The sequence below is a fragment of the Chiloscyllium punctatum genome, chromosome 50 (genome assembly GCF_047496795.1).
Source record: "Chiloscyllium punctatum isolate Juve2018m chromosome 50, sChiPun1.3, whole genome shotgun sequence".
Lineage (NCBI taxonomy): Eukaryota > Metazoa > Chordata > Chondrichthyes > Orectolobiformes > Hemiscylliidae > Chiloscyllium > Chiloscyllium punctatum.
The window spans coordinates 49060121-49077069 of NC_092788.1; the positions used below are offsets into that span (position 1 = coordinate 49060121).

The window sequence follows — 16949 nt, forward strand, 5'->3', positions numbered from 1 at the left end:
GCCACTTTGAAACTTTATTCACATTCTGTTGCTACGACATCCCTCGGTAACCTCCACTCTCTATATTAAAAAAAACTTGTCATACACATCTCGTTTAAACGTCCTCTGTACCTGGTCTCCTGTCAGCCTCTGATACTCTCGCAAAACAATCCAACTTTGTTTAATTTCCTCTTACACCTAACACACCATGAAAACCCTAACACAGGCAACGTGCTGATAAACACCTTTTGTATCCTCTCCAAAGTCTCCCCATAATTCCTATTGTGTGGAGATGAGAACAGCACACAGTACTGCAAATGTGGCCAAGCAGAAGTTTAATACAATTACAACATCAGATGCCAACCACTATACCCAATGTTGTGACCGATGAAGGCCAGTGTTCTATTTGTTTTCTTTCCTGTCTGAAACACTTCTGTTGTCATTTTCAGGGAGTTAATGTCTTGCACCAAGATCTTTCTATTTATCAACTTCCCTCAGTGTCCTTAATTTCCGCTTGAATCTGACATCACCTCACACTTGTCCAGATTAAACTCAATTTGCCATTTCTCTGCACATCTTTCCAACTGATCTGTAAAGCTCTGCAACCTTGGACATTCTTGTTCGTTAACCCCATCTCCACCAATTTTCATTTCACCTCCAATAATTATCTTTGTCATTTCCCTTCGTTTCAGTTGTGTGAGAATCTGGAACCAGAGACCATAAAATCCCATCAAGGGCTTACCTATTTAAGATGGAGATGAGGAGGAATGTCTTCACTCAGAGGGTAGTGACTCTGTGGGAATTCCTGACTGGAGGGGGCTGTCGAGGCTGGGTCATTAAGAATATTTACAGCAGAGATGTTCAGATGTTAATGAATCAGGGAAACAAGGGCTTGGGGAAAAGGCAGGAAAGTAGAGTTGAAGAGTATCAGGTCAGCCATGATCAGATTGAAAGGCAGAGCATCCTCAATGGGCCAAATGGTCTAATTTCACTCCTACTTCTCATGGTCCTAGCTCAAACTGAGCATCTACATTACAACATTGTGGGTCTCTGCTCAAAAAAACACCTTTAGATTAGGATTTTTAGATATTTATTATTACACAGTATTTGATCTACAATAGACAATTTTGTTGATGGCTCCTTGATATGATGTTAGAGAAAACCATCTCGTAATCAATCCAGGATTCCATCCATTATAGCCCTGATATTCATTAGTTATCCAGTCGGGATGGAGACCACCGTCACCCACAGTAACTATACTGCCCTTGCTCCAAGTATATTCAGTGTCCTGATCATAACCATCTTGACATTACCATCATTTTCTGGTGCCCATAAAATAATTCCTGCTAACGGTTGTTGCTGCTTGCTCCACCCAAACAGACTCCAACATTTGATCTTCAGATCCATATGACTGTCTCATTAATGCATTAACCTCATCCTTTCTTCACAACTTGTTGCCTTTTTGTATAGATCCCAACAACCCTTCAATATTCCCTTTCCAGCGATGGTGATTCTGCAGCTACATCTCCGGAATGACAGTTCCATCATATTTGTTCACTGTCTTTCCTTCTCCCTTATGGCGAATACAGGGAGTCATTCCTCAGTAGTGGGAGTTTGAACAGATGGATAAAGGTTACAGAGATAGGGAGGCTTACAGGGACACAAGGATGTTAGAGTTAAACAGAGTACATCTGATCAAGAATGTCAGCGGGACAAAGGTGTTTGGGGATTTGAGGAATTTACAGAGATAGAGGGAGCTGGATTTAATTCTGGAGATAGGGATTGGGATGGGTGTAGGGTGAGGCAGGCAGACTGAGAGGGACAGACAGGGGGTGTTTCCAAGAGAAGAGTCCTAAGAGAGGTATGGAAGGTTGTAGTGACGGAAGATGTTTACAGATATTCGAAGGCTTCTAGGTTCTGAAGGCTCATAGATAGGAAGGCAATGGAGAATGCCAGGTTACTGGGTTAGAGACAATGACACAGATGGGGAGGGTTGCTCAAACTGAAAGAGGTTCCTGTGGTTGGGAGGGTTGGGGGAGAACTAGGGTGAAATGTAAAGAGATTAATTTCTAAGAATTGGAGAAGAATAAGCAGATTATAGGTAGGTTTTGATACTAGATAAACTGGCATTGAAAGTGAGTCTGATCGGAATTGGAGAGTCATAAAGATTGGGGAAACTGCTAAAATTGGAAAATCACCTGGAACTTCAAGAGATTACCCAACAAGGGAAGAACAAATGGGCTCCATAGATTGGGGGTTTTGACAGGACGAGAAGAGGGAATACAAATAGAGATGGATTTAGGGGTAGCAGGTGTTTATGGAGATAGTGAGGGGTTGGAACAGTTTACATAGACATGCACGTTTTTAGGCAGTACTAAGATACACAGGCTTTAGTTAATGCAAGAATGGGAAGCTTAATGGGACTGGAAGACCGAAGAAAGTTACGGACAGTAGTGGTGGCTGCAGATATTAACAGATTACAGAGAGACTTGCAGATTAGAGAGAGTGTGGGCATCAGATTCTGACAGACATTGTAGGAACTGGAGTAGCCTTGGCAAACGGGCAGTTTGCAGTTATAGAAGGTGCTGAAGGGACTGGAAGCAGGAAAAGGTGTGGGGAAGGTTGTGGAGGCAGCTTGTGGTTTGAGATACGGATGGCTACAGAGACTGCAGGGGATCATACAGAGAGAGAGTGTTCTAAGAGCAGGAGAAAGTAGCAGAAATAGAGAAAGTGCAGAGCCTGAAGAAGGTTCGGCAATCAGGAGGTTTCAAGGTGCAGGATAATGTTACAAAAACAGGGGCAATTGTAGGGATTGGAGGACCATACAAATATAGGGAGAGCTTTTGACACTGCAGGATATATTACAGACATGGGGAGAGTTTCACAACTAAAGGGAGTTAGAAACACCAGGAGGCTTTGAGGTTATTGGAGCAGCTTTGACTGCTCCAGGGAGAGATGTGGAGGCTGGAACAGGAGACAAATTTAGGGAGGGTTTTATGAATCAGGAGGACTTTTCAGAAAAACGGAGGGATATAGGGATGGGACATGGTGAGAGTCGGTGAGAATTACGGAAGCTCATGAAGGTAACGGAATAAATAGTGTAGTCACATGGGGAGGACGTTAAAGATATAAAGATATGTAGTGACTGAAGCAGATTACATGCACAAGGAGGGGAGCAGGGACCAGCAGAATTTACAGAGATTGAGTGCGCTTTAGAGAGGAAGAGTTTATCATCATCATTAGGATTATAGAGACAAAGTTCCATGATAGGGACGGTTGAACTGGAAGATTTCTACAGACGTGGAGAATATTATCAGGTGGAGGGGTTCCTGAAGTCAGGGGTTCCTTGGGAGATTACACGGATAGTGAGATTCTCAGGTCGGAGCCTGACATAGTTTCAAAGACAGGGAGGTATTTAGATCTGGAAGGGATTACACAGATCGGGAGAGCTCAATGGAGTGAATAATTTTTCACAGACAAGGAAGACTTGGAGGAGCTGGAGACGTTTACCCAGATAGGAAAGGATGGAGAGGTTAAAGGCAAATACATTTACATGGAGGGCAGTATTGGTAGGAGGGGCTTACAGGGATAAACAGGACTCTCGGGGTTAACCAGGATGAAGGAATTTAGTTTCTACTGGAGATGTATAGGGATTATGTTGTTAGGGATTGGAGAACCTGACAGAGATAGAGAGCATTGTGGGGACTAGAAGAGATTCCAAACAGAGGAAAGATGATCGGGAATGGAGGATATTACAGGGATCACTAATACAGCATGGGTCAAGATTGATACCTGGGACCACCTGGGTTGTCTCAGTGAGGACCATACATCAGAGGGGAAAGAAATGTCCTCACAAGATAGTGGGATTGAAGCCTCGAATATAGCTGTTCCTTGCCCAGCAGTGTCCCCACTCCCAGACCATACAGAACCTCATCACCTCAGGACATATCACACCCACAGCTTCCAACTTCATAGTCCGGGAACTCTGCACTGCCCGGTTCTACCTCCTTCCCAAGATCCACAAGCCTGACCACCCTGGCCGACTCATTGTCTCAGCATGCTCCTGCCCCACTGAACTCATCTCTACCTACCTCGACACTATCCTATCCCTCCAGTCCAGGAACTCCTCACATACGTTCGAGACACCACCCACGCCCTACACCATCTCAAAGACTTCCGTTTTCCTGGCCCCCAACGCCTTATCTTAACCATGGATATCCAATCCCTGTGCACCTCCATCCGCCATGACTTGGGCCTCCAAGCCCTCTGTTTGTTCCTCTCCAGACGTCCCCAACAGTAACCTTCAACCGATACTCTCATTCGTTTGGCTGAATTGGTCCTCATCCTTAACAATTTCTCCTTTGAATCCTCCCACTTCCTCCAGACCAAAGAGGTAGCCATGGGCACACGTATGGGTTCCAACTATGCCTGTCTCTTTGTTGGCTACGTAGAGCAGTTGATCTTCCGTAATTACACCGGCACCACTCCCCACCTCTTCCTCCGTTACATTGATGACTGCATTGGCGCCACCTTGTGCTCCCGCGAGGAGGTTGAGCAATTCATCAACTTCACCAACACATTCCACCCTGAAATTAAAGTTACCTGGACCATCTCTGACACCTCTCTCCCCTTCCTGGACCTCTCCATCTCCATTAATGATGACCGACTTGACACTGACATTTTTTACAAACCCACCGACTCCCACAGCTACCTGGATTACACCTCTTCCCACCCTACCTCTTGCAAAAATGCCATCCCTTATTCCCAATTCCTCCGCCTCCGCCGAATCTGTTCCCAGGAGGACCAGTTCCACCACAGAACACACCAGATGGCCTCCTTCTTTAGAGACCGCAATTTCCCTTCCCACGTGGTTAAAGATGCCCTCCAATGCATCGCATCCACATCCCGCACCTCCGCCCTCAGACCCCACCCCTCCAACCGTAACAAGGACAGAACGCCCCTGGTGCTCACCTTCCACCCTAACAACCTACGCATAAACCAAATCAGCCACCGACATTTCTGCCACCTCCAAACAGACCCCACTACCAGGGATATATTTCCCTCTCCACCCCTTTCCGCAAAAACCGTTCCCTCTGCAACTACCTCGTCAGGTCCACGCCCCCAATCAACCCACCCTCCAATCCTGGCACTTACCCCTGCTACCGCAGGAACTGTAAAACCTGCGCCCACACCTCCTCCCTCACCTCCATCCAAGGCCTTAAAGGAGCCTTCCACATCCATGAAAGTTTTACTTGCACATCCACTAATATCATTTATTGTATCCGTTGCTCCCGATGCGGTCTCCTCTACATTGGGGAGACTGGGCGCCTCCTAGCAGAGCAGTTTAGGGAACATCTCCAGGACACCCGCACCAATCAACCAAACCGCCCCGTGGCCCAACATTTCAACTCCCTCTCCCACTCTGCTGAGGACATTGAGGTCCTGGGCCTCCTTCACCACCGCTCCCTCACCACCAGACGCCTGGAGGAAGAACGCCTCATCTTCCGCCTCGGAACACTTCAACCCCAGGGCATCAATGTGAACTTCAACAGTTTCCTCATTTCCCCTTCCCCCACCTCACCTTAGTTCTAAACTTCTAGCTCAGTAACTGTCCCCTTGACTTGCCCGGACTTGTCCTACCTGCCTATCTTCTTTTCCACCTAACCACTCCATCCCCTCCTCCTTGACCTATCACCTTCATCTCCTCTCCCACTCACCCATTGTACTCTGTGCTACTCTCTCCCCACCCCCACCCTCCTCTAGTTTATCTCTCCACGCTTCAGGTTCACTGCCTTTATTCCCGATGAAGAGCATTTGTCCGAAATGTCGATTTCGCTGCTCGTTGGATGCTGCCTGAACTGCTGTGCTCTTCCAGCACCACTAATCTAGTATTTGGTTTTCAGCATCTGCAGTCAATGTTTTTACCTCGCAGTAATACCACTCGGCCATCAGCTCCCTCCTGTGATATTCATTATTTGTTGTTTTCAGTTCTCAAGAAATATGTTCTGCATTAATTTTGAACTCTGTAAAAGCATCCACAGTGAACACAAAAACCCACCTCCAGTCATGATGTTTGAGTCTGGATGACTCAGTCAGACTGGCTAATGAGGTGGAGTTACGCATTTTAATATCTGGCAGTTTCGGCTGGCGTTGGGCTGCTCTCATTCCTTCTGCGATGAAATGAAGAAATGACAGTCGATACTCCCCACTAAATCTCTAAATTCAATTGCACCGCAACCAAAGTAATTTATTTTAATTCAAAAATGTTTCAGTGAAAGACATTCCAGGAAGCTCACCACCACCTGTCTCAGTTTAATGGGAAATGGGAACAATTTTGTAGCGCCTACTGTCCCAGTGGAAAAGGCCACTGGTTTAAGCCCTTGAACAGGTTATCAGCTGATCTGAGTTTTCAATCTTATTCTTTGACAGATTGCAACATGTTTTGCACAAGGGGGCATGCAGACAGGGCAAACTTCAATTATATTCAACACAAGAAAAGGCAATTCCATTTAAATGAGGCAGATTAATTGAGATCAGGCCTCAGGTGAGGATACAAATCAGTCAAGTTTGGATTTTTCAGAGACCATCAAGATTGTCCATTAAATTACTGAAGTTTGTCTCAGTATTGCTTTCCCAATCAAACTATTTCAATGCATTATGACACCTCTGGAGGTGGGACAGTTCCAGGCCTTCTGGCTCAAAGTTGGAGACACTACCACAGAATCACAAGAGCACTGTGTTTTAGGCTGAGTGACTGGTGGGTTAATTTGCCCAATTATTTTACTAATCCGGAAGATGCTGTTACCATCCTAATGCTGGGAAATAAGCAAGGTATTAAGGGGAGCAAAGATGTTACAACAGTCTCTCTGACAAGGGACAAAATATCTTCCATCTGTTGTTTTGTTCATCCTTCGATAGTTTGAAATTTTTAAACTTTCTTGTCTACCATCATCTTTGCAGTTTTGTACATCTTTTCTTTCAATTTGATGTCACTCATAATTCCCTCAGCTATGCACCGCTGTTCATCGTGCATTTCTTTTACAAGTTAATATATATTGTTGAGAATAATAAAATAACTGAATATATTCTTCTGCTTTGACATTCTAACTAGAGTCCCATTCCAGTTTAGCGAACTACTACCTCATCCCCTTGTCACTGCCTTTAAGTTTAGATACTAGTTGAAGAGTCAAATTCCTCACCCTAAAGCTCGATTCTATCATGCTGTATTGCATCTTACCAAAAGGGTCTTTTACATTGAGCTCATTAATCAATCATATTATCAGGTCTAAAATAGCTGTTCCATGATTGGTTCCAGAGCATCTGTTCTGTGGAATTGCACAGAGCAGTCGACCTCAAACTGCTTCACAAGGTAGCATAAGCTGAGTGCACAATACTATTTTAACTAACAGTGAACCCTCTGAATTCCAGGATTCTGTTAGATCCCCAAAATTACTCATAGCAAGGAATCCCTACGTTGTGGAAACACGCCCTTCAGCCCAACAAATCCACACCAACCCTGCAAAGAGTATCCCAACCAAACCTATTCCTCAATGTTTACCCCTGATTAATGCGCTGAAACTGTGCATCGCTGGACACTATGGCAATTTAGCATAACCAATTCACCTAACCTGCAGTTCTTTGAATTGTGGGTTTGCAGCCCTGGTTCGCAGTTGCTTCGTGAAGTCTGAATGTTGTTGCCTCTATTAGTCCAACAGCACTGTCACTGACACAGGAGCTGTTCCCCCAGATCGGTTTGTGGCAGTCAGAGATCCTGCTACAACCTGCGCACATGCCAACCCAGTCATCTCAATCAGAAAGAATTAGTACAGCACAGATTAGAAGACAACTTGGATCACATTGTGCTTTTGAAATCGGAGGCCCCTCTTCAACCCATCACAACTGTGCTACCTTTTTAAAATAGGTATTTGGCTAGATCCCTGCTCTCACAGTAATACAAACAATTTCTTTTTGCAAGTATTCAAATTAATTTTGGAAATTAACAGCGAATCAGCTGTCACTTCCTTTGCAGCTGATCTCAGATCTTCTTTGAAACAGCAAAACCCAATGAGAACATTAAGGCATCCAATGTTTAAAAAAAATCACATGCTCAGTCACTGTAATATGATGAGTTTTGTTTTACATAATTCTTAGCAAAAGTTAATTTGAAGCAAAAAGGAGAACGCGAAGAGAAAGGTGAACCGCCCGTGGGTAACAAAGGCAGTCAAGAGCAGTACCCACAAGGAAAAGAATGACATAGCCGCGGATGACTAAAAAGGGAGAAAACTGATCATGTAATTAAATTGACAAGAAACAAAAATGAATGACAAGAGTTGTACAGGTATATAAAAATTGAGTATCTAACGTCAGCATCGAACCCTTGGAGGTTCTGACTGTGGAATTGATCATGGGTACAAGGAAACAGCAGATAATTTAAACCGATATTTTACATTGATCTTCATGAAGGAGGATACCGTTATCATCCTAAAGGTAGCAAATAAGCAAGTTAATCATGAGTAGAAAAATGTTATAACAGTTTTGTCACAAGGGACAAAGTATTGACCAACTAATAGGACTAAAGGCAGACAGGACCTAATGGCCTGGATCAAACACTTTTAGGGCAACTGACTGCAGAGATATTCAAGGCATCAATTGGAATATTCCAGAATCAGGGGATACAGGAAAAATCCAGTGGATTGATGCACCTGTTCAAGAAGGGAAGGGAGACAGAAATCAGGAAACTATAGATTAGTTAGTTTAATGTCTGTGTTTGTAATATGGCAGAGTCGAATATTAAAGTAATAAATAGCAGGACATTTAGAAAAGCTTATCATTTAACATTGTAGACTGGGTTTTGTGAAAGAGACACTATGACAAATTTGCAACAGTTCATTTAGGAGATAACAAGCAGGGCTGATAAAGGGCAATCCAATGATGTTCTGTATTTGGGTTTTAAAAAATGCATATGATAAGGTGCTATAGAAAAGTTAATTGCATAATACAGGAGCTCACTGTGTCAGGGGTAACCTATTTGCATGGAGTGAGGATTGGTTAACCACACTGGCTGTTGCTGAGACCTCACTTGGAGTACTGTACACAATGTTAGCTCCCATATTTAATAAGGGATAAACCAGTATTGGAGACAATTCAAAAAAAATTCAGCTAGCCGCTTCAAGGATGAAAAGGTTGACCTATCAAGAATAGCTAAACAGGTTAGGTCATTATTCAATAGAATCTCGACAAACAGATTACATACAGTGTGGAAACAGGCACTTTGGCCCAACAAGTCCACACCGATCTGACGAAGCACAACCCACCCAGATCCATTCCCCAACATTCACCCCTTCACCTAACACTACAGGCAATTTAGCATTGCCAATTCACCTAACCTGCACTTTTTTTGGATTGTGGGAGGATACCGGAGCACCCGGAGGAAACCCACGTAGACAACGTGCAAACTCCACACAGAGAGTCACCTGAGGCAGGAATTAAACCCAGGTCTTTGGCATTGTGAGATATCAGTGCTAACCACTGTGCCACCCACATAATATAAGGGGTGATCTTATGGAAACAAGGTTCTGAGGAGCTTGACAGGGTAGATGTTGACTCGATCTTCTAGCACCAATGAAGTCTCAAACTAAACATTACATAAGGGAACATTCATTTTGTAAAAAATGTAAAGAATTTTTTTTCTCTCAGTGAATGGCTAGAATTTTCTAGCCCAAAAAATTGTGAAAGTTAAATGTGGAAGGGGAATGGATCTGGTTGGGTTAGTCATCAGAGGGTCAGTGTGACTTGTTGGGCTGAAGGGCCTGTTTCCACACAGTAGGGAATTTATGATTCTGTCTCAAATTATTCTAAAAGAGGCCAGATAGATTTTTGAAATATTGAGCAGTTGAGGGATATGCGGATCAAGCATAAAAGAGATGTTGAGGTCTGGGTTGGCCCAGCCATGATCTGATAGAATGGGGGAACAAGTCGAAGGGAATGAATGCCCTATTCCTGTTCTGATTCCTTGAGGCTCCATTTCATGCTTTTTTTATCTCCAAAGAAGAGTGTGATACAATGTGCTGAAGATCTCAGATGTTGTGAAAATGGTGTGTTTATGTACTGGATCATTTGGCATTGATTCATCAATCACAGCTATGCAGTCATGAGTAGGAAGGCAATTCCCTCCATGAATAAAGGAAATCTACTGCAGAGCTCACACAAAGGGATCCTTCCCCTCAGTGAACTCTCCAATCACATTATCCAACATATCAGCGAAAGCAGGACGCACAGTGCATGCTCGAGCCAACAAAGGGACCCGAGGGTGATTGATGTCAGCACCGGACCAATGAAAGGACGGTGGGCGGAACTGGAGGACCCGGCGGAAGGTTGGTCCTCCAACCAATCAAAGTGAACTAGGGGCAGAACTAGACAAACCACGTGATCACCCTCGCCCACAGCGGCGAGTCGCTGTAATGAATACTCAGGAAGTTATGGAGCGAAAGGATACGGTAAGGAAAGAAATAAATAAACCGGGGGAAACGGGAGAAAAACTGTGTTGCTATGAGCGGAGAGGTTTTACAAATAAATTGTGCTCGTCGGAAAACACAAATTTGAACGTCCCAGTCCCGTGTTTGTAGTCAACGGGAAATTGCCTCAGCGCGGCTGCAGGCCTGAGTGAGCACCGCCATCTTTATTCGGGGCAACGATTCACTGGACACGTGCGCAGCCGCCATCTTTGTAGGGGGCAAGGTGCAGCCAGGCGCATGTGCAGCCTTTCTCTGGTACAGAGTCATTGGGCAGGATTTACACAGAGCACATTCAAACTCAGAGAAATGGATGTTTATTTCTGGATTTGTTTCGTCATTCATTTAAATGGCTTGCTATCGTAACTGAGTTTGCAGGTCATTCAAAATTGGAGGTGTTGTGCATAGTGAAGAAGGTTACCTCAGGTTACAGTGAGGTATTGATCAGATACGGATTAATTTAGATAAATGTGAGATGCTGTATTTTGGAAAAGCAAGTCAGGGCAGGACTTATACACTAGGGGAAAGTGAAGACTGCAGATGCTGGAGATCAGAGATCAGAAAAACGTGTTTCTGGAAAATCACAGCAGGTCAAGCAGCATCCAAAGATCAAGAGAATCGACATTTCGGGCATGAGCCCTTCTTCAGGATTCCTGAAGAAGGGCTCATGTCCGAAATGTCGATTCTCCTGATCTTTGGATGCTGCCTGACCTGCTGTGCTTTTCCAGAAACACGTTTTTTAGCCCAGGACTTATACACTGAATGGCAAGGCCCTGGAAACGTTTGCAGAACAAAGAGACCTTGGACTGCAGATTCATAGTCCTTGCAAGTCAAGTTGCAGGTAGATAGGATGATGAAGAAGGTGTTCAGTGTATTTTCCTTTATTGGCTAGAGCATTGAATATAGGATGTGGGAGGTCATGTTGCTGTACAGGACATTCGTTAGGCCACTTTTGGAATATTGTGTGCAGTTCTGGCCTGCCTCCTATCAGAAGGGTGCTGTGAAACTTGAAAGGTTTCATAAAAGACTTACAAGGATGTTGTTAGGGTTGGAGGATTTGAGCTACAGGATGAGGCATAAAAGGCTGGGGCTGTTTTCCCTGGAGTGCCATAGGCTGAGCGGTGATGTTATGGAGGTTTATACAATCATGAGGAGTATGAACAGGGTAAATGAACAAGGTGTTTTCCCTGGAGTAGTGGTGTCCAAAAGTAGAGGACATTGCCTTAGGGTGAACGGGGCAAAAATTCAAAGGGGCCTAAAGGAAAACACTTTCATGCAGTGGGTGGAATGAGCTGCCAGAGAAAGTGGTGGAGGCTAGTACAATTAAAACATGTTAAAGGCATCTAAATAGACACATGATCTGATTAGGAAGCGTTTACAGGGATATGGGGCAAGTGTTGGCAAATGGGAATAGATTAGGTACGGATACCTGGTTGGCATGGATGAGTTAAACCGAAGGGTCTGTGTCGGTGCTATACATCTCTATGACTGTGGGATCATAACAGCTTATACAACTCTGCTTCATCCCTGGGCTCCCTTATGAGCACTTTGTTCGATTCTGAGCAAGCTAGATATTGACAATGGGTGTATTTGTGATCTGTTTAGTATTTTACGATTACTTTTACAGGCATTTTTGGAAGTTAATTTTTCACTGCCGCCCAGCCCCGACCATGTGCTGCTTATTAATTTTTTTCTGAAAAATCTTTAACAGTCAAGAATTATTTTTCCAATAAGCAAGTGTATTTTCCTTCCATTTCTGGCTATCAAATTCTGCACCATTTTCATTCCCTGTAATCTGTTTTGCACTTCCTGACACATCAACTGTGTTTCTCCTTCCACAGAAACCAGTGATTAATGCCAAAGCCCTGTTGCCTGTGGAGAGGGTGATGTTTGACTTTCTTGTACAGCTGCAGTTTGTGAGGTGAAGGTGCTCCCACAATGTGGTTGGGTAAGAGACATTACAGAGTATTCATTACAGCAATAGTGATGATTTGAAGGTAATGTCCAAATCAAGAACAGTTTGTAGTTTTATCATCATGCTTATAATTTCACCAAAATATTATTGGGAACTTTAGACATAAGGTCAGAGACTGATGATATTAGGTCAGGTGACCAAAAGCATTGCCAAATCAGCAGGCTTTGAGGAATGTCTTAAAGGGGGAAAGCAGACCTGTGAGGTTTTGGCTGCGAATTTCAGAAAATGTTGCTTTGACAACTGTAAAAGTAGCCACGCAGGTGAGGTAATGAATTAACAGATCATTGGGAGTCTCAAACAGAATGGGTTGTCGAGTTCTTCAAGGATGTGTGATGCAGCGAGCTAGGGATGATCACAACCAGGAATTAAAACAAGGGTGAGAATTTTAAATTGATGGATGTGGGCCGGATGCTGGCAGGTGAGACGAGATTGGATTGGAATATCTGGTCAGCATGGATGGGTTGGATTGAAGGGTCTGTTTCCATGCTGTACATCTCTGTGGCTTTATGTTGTTGATTATGAATAGGAACCTTTTGATGCATCAACAAGTTTTGGTACGAGGGAGCACTTGGGCAGCAGAGATTTAGTTTTTCTTAAGATTTCAGGGAGATTGAATGTGGGAAGCTGGCCAGGAGTGTGTTTGGATACTGAAGTCTGGAGATAACACAAGGTGGATGAGAGTATATGAGCTGAGACAAGGGTAGAATCAGCTAGAAATAGTGATCTTGGAGTGGGACTAGTCTGTCACCCTCACCTCGCCTCTGGGATTCAGTTAGTTGTCAGGTTGTGAATCAGGACGGTAACACAATTGGGAGCTGAGTGGCCCTGGTGGAGCCTAAAATGAGTGTCGCTCAGCTGGCTGTTGCTAAGCAGCTGCTGCTTGGTAGCCCTGTTGATGACATCTTCCATCACTTTACTGCTGATCGAGTGTGGACTGATAGATGGAAATTGCCTGGGTTGGGTTGCCCTGTGTTTTTGTGTTGAACATCCCTGGGCAATGTTCCACATTGTCGGTAGATGCCAGTGCTGGAGCGGTACTTGGTTTGGTGGGTGGCAAGTTCTGGAGCACAAACCATCAGTATTATTGCCTGAATATTGGCAGGGCACGTAGCCTTTGCACTACTTAACCATTTCTTGATGTTATTCAAACTGAATCAAACTGGCTTAAAACTCACATCTGTGATGTTAGAAACCACTGGTTAAGATGGATCATCCCACTTTGCACTTCCGGCTGAAGATTGCAGCAAATGCTATCATCTTATCTGGTGCATGGGTGTGTGAGGCCCCTCCATCAGTAAGGGTGGGGATATCTGTGATGCTTCCTCCAGTGAGTTGTTTAATTGTCCATCACCATTCACAACTGGTAGTGGCAGAACTGCAGAGCTCCGATCTGATCTATTGGTTGTGGGATCGTTTAGCTCTGTTGCTTGCTGCTGATGCTGTTTGACATGAAATAGCTTCAGGAAATGGTTTAAGTAGAATCCAAAGAGATTAAACAAATATATCACAGACAAAAGATGAACTGGACCATAGAATAGGACCCCTTAAAGATTAACGAGGCTGCTTATGGAACCACCGGGGTGTGGGGAAGATATGCAAATATTTCACGTCCTTTTTACTGGAGAAAGATATGGAAGCTCGAGAGGTTGTAGAAATAAACAGAGAGAACTTGAAAAGTATCCATGTTACAGTGGAGGTGTTACTGGATGTCTTGAATCGCATCAAGTTGGATAAAGCCCTGGGACCTGATCAGATGTATCCCGGAACTTTCTGGAAATCTAGGGAAGTGACTGTTGGGCCTCTCCTGAGGTATTTGTATCATTGATAGTTACAGGTGAGGTGCCATTATTTTAAAAAGGTGGTAAGGAGAGGCCATGGAACAAGAAAACAGTGAGCCTGAAGTCAGTGGCAGGCAAGTTGTTGGAAGGGATTCTGAGGGACAGGATATCCATCTATTTGGAAAAGTAAGGAATAATCATTGACTGTTGTCAATGTGGAGCTGAAAATGTGTTGCTGGAAAAGCGCAGCAGGTCAGGCAGCATCCAAAGAACAGGAGAATCGACGTTTCGGGCATCAGCCCTTCTCAAAACGTCAATTCTCCTGTTCCTTGGATGCTGCCTGACCTGCTTCACTTTTCCAGCAACACGTTTTCAGCTCTGATCTCCAGCATCTGCAGTCCTCCTTTCTCCTGTTGTCAATGTGGCTTTGTTCGTGCACAATCGTGTCTCACTAACTTGACTGAATGTTTTGAAGTGACAAAGAAAATTGATTAAACCAGGCTGTGAACGTTGTTTATATGGACATTCAACAAGGTTCCACAAATCAGATTGGTTAGCAAGGTTACATAACATGGAATGAAGGGAGAACAAGCCATTTGGGTACGAAACTGGCTTGATGGTAGGAGACAGAGGGTGATGATGGAGATTTGCTTTGTGGACTGGAGGACTGTGAGCAGCAGTGTGCTACAAGGATCGATATTGGATCCTTAAATAAATGACTTGGATGTGAATATGAAGTATGGTTAGTAGCTTTACACAAGACACCAAAATTGGAGGTGTAGTGGACAGCGAAGAAGGTTAGTTCAGAATACAACAGGATCTTGATCAGATGGGCCAGTGGAGCAAGGAATGGCAGATAGAGTTCAATTTAGATAAATGTTAGCTGTTGGATTTTGGAAAGGCAAATCAGGGCAGGACTTATACACTTACTGGTAAGGTCCTGGAGAGTCTTGCTGAACAAAGAGACCTTGGAGTGCAGGTTCATAGTTCCTTGAAAGTAGAGTCACAGATGGGCAAGGGAGTGAATGCAGCGTTTGTTATGGTCTCTGTCATGTTGTAGTTGTACAGGACATTGATTAAGGCTCTTCTGGAATTCTGTTTTCAGTTCCAATCTCCCTGTTCCAGGAATGATGTTGTGAAACTTGAAACTTTTCAGGAAATGTTTGCAAGGACTTTGCCAGAGTTGGACAGTTTAAGGGCAGTGCATGTTTGGAGTGAGCTGCCAAGGGATGGGGTGGAGGCTAGTACAATTACAACATTTAAAAGACATTGATTAAGCCACTTCTCGTATTCTATTTTCAGTTTGAATTTCCCTGTTCTGGGAAGGATGTTGTGAAACGTGAAAAGGTTCGGATAAGATTTAGAAAAACGTTGCCAGGTTTGGAGGACTTGGGCTACAGGGAGAGGCTGAATAGGCTGGGGTTAATTTCCCTGGTGAGTCCAAGACTGAGAGGTGACTTCATGGAGATTTATAAAATCACGAGGGGCATAGATAAGGTGAGCAGCTGGGGTTCTTTTTCCTGAGGTTAGGTGGGTCCAAAACTAGAGCACATGGTTGATAGATTACTTTTAAATCGTTGCTCTAAGGGCAACGTTTTCAAGCTGAGTGTGGTGTGTGTATGGAATGAGCTGCCAGATGAAGTAGTGGAGGCTGAAAAATCACAACATTTAAAAGGCATCCGATTGGGTACGTGAACAGGAAGGGTTTTGATGGATAGCTGGCAAATGGGACTCCAGTAGTTTAGGATTCCTAGTTGGCATGGATGAATTGGACCGAAGTTCTGATTCTGTGCTGTATATGTCTATGACGTTAATAAACTAAGATGCGTTCCTCTTTTGTGGAAAGCAAGCTGCAGCACAGTAAATTGTCCTTGGAGCTGAGAAGGTGCAGCAGTGATTTTGACCAGGTGCAGATTTGGTTCCAAGGTCTTGAATTTGTCTAGAGAGAGGAATTGTTAACACTGTCATAACGTTTAGTAACTACTGTCAAGTAATTGGCAAATAATACAAAGTGAAAATATGAACATTATTGTATTCAGTAAGTTCTGAGCATTTGGAACAGTCTGAACGACACAGATTCAGCAGGTATTCTGAAACAGAATTGGAATTTTAATTTTTAAGGAAAGATTTGGGGGACTGTGGGCAAATAGAAGGGGACTTGGGACAGATTTGCAGCATCTCCAGAGGGAGTGAGTACAGCCCCAATGGGCTGAATAGCCCCCAGGCCCTGTGCTCTGTGATACAGCCCCATTCACTGTGAATGATGAAGCTCATCCCAGGGCAGAGAGAGGGATTAGCCCTCCACTCTCATCACAATGGGGCCTCGCTGATTGACGGCAGCTCCAGACCAATGGGAGGAGAGGCTGTGTGGTCCTGCAACCAATGGGAATGAATGAGGGGTGTGGCCAGCAAGACAACACCTGTCCATGAGCTGTGCAGGTGCAGTGTCACTGTTTGGGGTTGGGAGAGACAGCAGAGACTGGGACAGAGGCTGTTGGACCTGAATTACAAACTCCTGGGAAATTAAAACCAAAAGAACTGAGGAAGATGTAAATCAGAAACAACAACCAGGAGGTTCTGGAAAAGTTCAGCAGGTCTGGCAGTATCTGTGAAGAGAAATCAGAGTTAAAGTTTCAGACCCAGTGTCCCTTCCTCAGAACAGATACTGAGAAAAAAAGATCAGTTTATATGCAGCAGGTAGGGTTT

At 44.1% G+C, this 16949-nt stretch overlaps 1 long non-coding RNA gene across 1 annotated transcript in view; it reads left to right on the forward strand.

Annotated features, from left to right (window-relative positions):
* Positions 1 to 10419: 10419 nt before the first annotated feature.
* LOC140470090 (uncharacterized) overlaps positions 10420 to 16949 on the forward strand; it is a 28124-nt gene continuing 21594 nt past the window's right edge. Inside the window, exon 1 of the long non-coding RNA XR_011956363.1 lies at positions 10420 to 10475. This is a non-coding gene — a long non-coding RNA (uncharacterized lncRNA). The remainder of the gene's footprint in view (positions 10476 to 16949) is intronic.